The following is a 3848-nucleotide window of genomic DNA, read 5'->3' on the forward strand; positions in this document are numbered from 1 at the left end:
CCTAGAAGAACATCCAAATCTCCTGTCTTGAGTTAGGGCTTTTTGAGTAATAGTCCAGCAGGTGTCCCTTTACATGAAGTGAGAAGCATTAAATTTGGACTCTGTGTTCTGCTGGACAACATTTCCTGAGGCAGGAAAGGAGTCATACAGGAGGCCACACTGGTCAGGCTCCTCAGCCATCTGCTCCCACAGCGTCTTTGGATGGGTCACACGGCCTGATACCCTCATTTCAAGTTCCCTAAAACGTGCAGTCAGTGAGGCAGCTGGGACTTGGTTCCCCCAGGCGCTGTGCTCTCACTGCCTCTGGGCAACTCAGCTTCTGCCTGGGCTCCCATTGGCTGCCTCTTCAGCCCGGCAGGATAAAGCTGTAGCAGCTCTGGCTGGACTGCTGTTGCTCCTAGGTCCTGGCTACCCTGACGATGGGAAAGCACCTGCTGCTCTTGCTGGGCTTGGCCTTGCTGTCAGGCTTCGTGCATGGTGAGTCCTTGGGGACAGCCTTCCCTCGGGCTGGGCATGCAGACTAACTGGCGGCTGCAGATGATTTCTGGGCTGTGGGGAGGGGAGGGGCGTGGACCAGGGCTTTTAGAGGCCATTGCTGCCCTTTACCTCCCACCCCTGTTTCTCCTGCCACCCTGGGGACAGCCCACTGCTGTCGTCCTCCTTCAGGTTCTTCTGCTCTCCTGGCCCAGAGTGAACCCTGGAGAGTCCTTTCTATAGCTTTCTTGCAGATGGCCCTGGCCTTGAATTGTAAATGGGCCAAGAGTGTTGTTTGCAGAGAATGAAGATTCATAATGTGAAGACATGGAAGAGTGGTCCCAGGAAGTGTGGTGGGGTCCCATGGCCTGATGTGGCCTGCCTCTTCTTTCCAGAGTCCCTGTCCATGGCTGCTAGAGTGCCCGGTGGGAATACTCTACCTGCCCTCTGCTGGCTGCTCTTAGCTAGTGCCGTGAGGCCGCCTTTAGATATTTGATCAGCCTGAGTCCAGCTCCTTCCTGCACCAGGGGAATGATCCTTTTCCCAGGGTCAGCAGTCATGACCCATGTGTCGGCCTCCTCCTTGACCAGTGAGGGTCCTTCTGCCTTTGCAGCTCTGACCTGTGTGCAGTGTGATCACACAAATGCTGATGGAGTTTGCCAGAGTCGGGAAAGCTCCTGCCAGACTTCTGGCTTCCAGCAGTGCTTCCTGCGGAAGATCTATAAAGGTAGGGAGAGCCTGGTGTTGGGGCGTGCCTGGCCTGGCCTTGAGTGAGATGACCCGTTGAGGAACAGTGTTCTTACTCCCCGGATATGGGAGAAGGCTTGTATGGTTTAGGGACAAGGCTGCCACGGTTTTGCCTGTGCTGATGGAATTATTAGGAGGCAGAGTGCTTTCTGAGGGTTCCGTGGGTACCCCTCAAAGATGTAGGTAAAGAGATGCTACAGAAATCAGACTATTAAGCGCCACTGATGTGTGCAAGATCCGTGCTGGAGATGGGCTGAGAAAGGCCACCTCAGTCATCTCAGGTTGACTCATGTCCCTTCAGCCTGGGAGCCCAGCTGAAGGACAGTGTGCTGCATTTCCTTCCCGAGTCACTGATTCTGGCCACACCGATTTATTGTTTGCTCCTGTGTCTCTTGCTTTCCAGATGGCAAATTCCAGTATGCGAGGCAGGGCTGTAGTAGCCTGTGCTTTCCCTCGATGCTCTTCAACCAGATATCCAGAGTGCAGTTTATGTGCTGTAACAAGGAGTCTTTCTGTAACAGACTCTGAGCGGCCCGGCCCTCTCTGCCCCCTCCTGTGTCCACCAAGCTTGGCTGCCCACTGCAGGCTTTCTCTGTCTTCCCGCAGCCCCAGCTTAGAGCTCCTTCCCCAGCACAGCCTGAGCCCTGACACTGCCTGCCCTCAGCATCAGGCCTTGCCCTGTCCACGGCTCCTCCCAGCTGGGCAGATGTGCTCTTTATCCCTTTCCTCATCCTCGATCTTTCACTGGCACACAGTAAACTCTCTTCTCCCTCTTCAGTTCTTTCTTCTTCTTTTCACAAATATTTTACAAATAATTTCTGATTCCTCATCACTGGAATGTGGTTCTGAGTGTGCAGCAGTGTACACCAGGTTTGCCTCCTGCCCTCAATGGACCTTCAGTCCTGCAGAGGACAAGGGCTTCAGACTGCAGCTTCCATCCTATTCCTGTGTTGGAACCTCAGGCTTGGGCCGTGCTCAGCACATCTTCTGCCTCTGCACCACCCCAGGACTGCATGGACAGTTACAAGGGCACAGACAGTGCGAATCCTTCATGTTGTGGAAATAGTTCAGTGTGGAGCCTTTGCACTAATAAATACCATGTGTCAGTCCTTGATGTTGTTTGGAATTGTTATTGATTTATTTTAATAGTGACAATGTTGTTTGTGCGACACGGGTTCTGAAGAGCCTTCACCCTGAGCTGTATCCTGTGACCTTTTTTGTTTTCTTTTATTAAAATTGTGTGTGAAAACTCCTAACAAATTTTCTGTGTTCAAGTTTTCTGTCCAAGAAATATATTATGACTGTTCTCCCGGACTATATTTTATCTTTCCATAGTTTTGCAACAATAGTTTCTGATAACTGTAGGTTGCAGTTTTTAAAAAGGTGAATTTTCCAGTTCTTATATGCCTGGTGCGGACTCCATCTTGTTTGTTTTTTGAATTCAAGTGTTAAAATCTAATCCCTAGTGGAATGCTATTTCTTTCTTTTTTTTTACTGGTACTGGGGATCGAACTGACGACTGCCTGCTTGCAAGGCAGGTGCTTATGCCGCTGAGCTAAATCTCCAGCTCCTATTTCTATCTTTTTCACACATTGTGGCCTGGCTTCGGGTTGTAGTTCAGCTCTCACCCTGGGCTGTAGCCATAACCCTTTATGTTTTGAGACAGGTGCTGGGTAATTTGCTGGATTCCGAGTTGGGTTCAAGTTTGCAGTTGTGCTTCAGGCTCCCAGCGTGCTAGAATTAGGGAAGCTGGGCACCAAGCTGACTGAGGCAGGAAGAGGGGCGTGTTTGGGAGGTTAGTATGTCACGAGGGAGGGGCACCCACAAGTGAGACCCAGGTCCTCATGCAAAAGATTGTACCTGTCTGTGGGCCATGGTGTTGGTAGCCTGGAATCCTGCCTGTCGGAGGCAGAGGCAGAAGAATTGCTGTGAGTTGGAGCCAAATCTGGGCTACAAAGTGACTTGAAGGCCAGTTTGAGGTACATAGTGAAACCCTGTCTCATAGGTATCGAACAAAGAAACAAACCAAACAACCCAGAAAAACAAAAATACAGAAAAACTGTACCACAGAGAAGGACTGATTGTTTCTGCATGTGAGCTGATAAGGAGCTAAGGACACCAGTCCTCACTAGGATTCAATCATTAGGGCCTTTCGTGGATTTCTTAGCTTTGAAACAGGAAGAAATAAATTTATGTTGTTCATAATATATTATTGGGCTCTTAAATGTTCTGTTATCTTTGTAATACTCATTAGCAGTTAAATTTCCTCATGTTAAGTAAACTTCCTGTGTGGGAAGTACTTTCAGTTTTGTAAAGGGTTTCACTATGTAGTTCAGTCTGGCCTTGAACACACTTTGTGTGGTAGGCTGCCCTCACAGTCAGTGGTGATCCTCCCGCCCAGCCTCCCGAGAGCTGGATCCCTGGCGGACACTGGCACAGCCTGTGTTGTTATTGCTTTCTCCTGTCTTTCATGCTAGTCTTCTGAACCAGCTTGCCCGTGTTCACGTGTTCTCTTTGCTCTCCAGTTGTGCTTCAGTTCCTTTCTCTTATATTCTCTATGTTTTCCCATATGTCTGTCTATTTTTCCTGTGAGAGTGAAATTGTGATACTGAAGGCCTACGTACTGC

General features: G+C 49.7%; 1 long non-coding RNA gene across 1 annotated transcript; it reads left to right on the forward strand.

Moving 5' to 3' along the window:
• Nucleotides 1-1087: 1087 nt before the first annotated feature.
• Nucleotides 1088-2330, forward strand: LOC134477538 (uncharacterized). Its single transcript, XR_010049557.1, has 2 exons — nt 1088-1201; nt 1625-2330. It is a non-coding gene; the product is annotated as an uncharacterized LOC134477538 (long non-coding RNA).
• Nucleotides 2331-3848: the final 1518 nt, after the last annotated feature.

This window comes from Cavia porcellus, unplaced genomic scaffold (genome assembly GCF_034190915.1).
Source record: "Cavia porcellus strain 051 isolate PalLab524CR breed Dunkin Hartley unplaced genomic scaffold, mCavPor4.1 scaffold_9, whole genome shotgun sequence".
Taxonomy (NCBI): domain Eukaryota; kingdom Metazoa; phylum Chordata; class Mammalia; order Rodentia; family Caviidae; genus Cavia; species Cavia porcellus.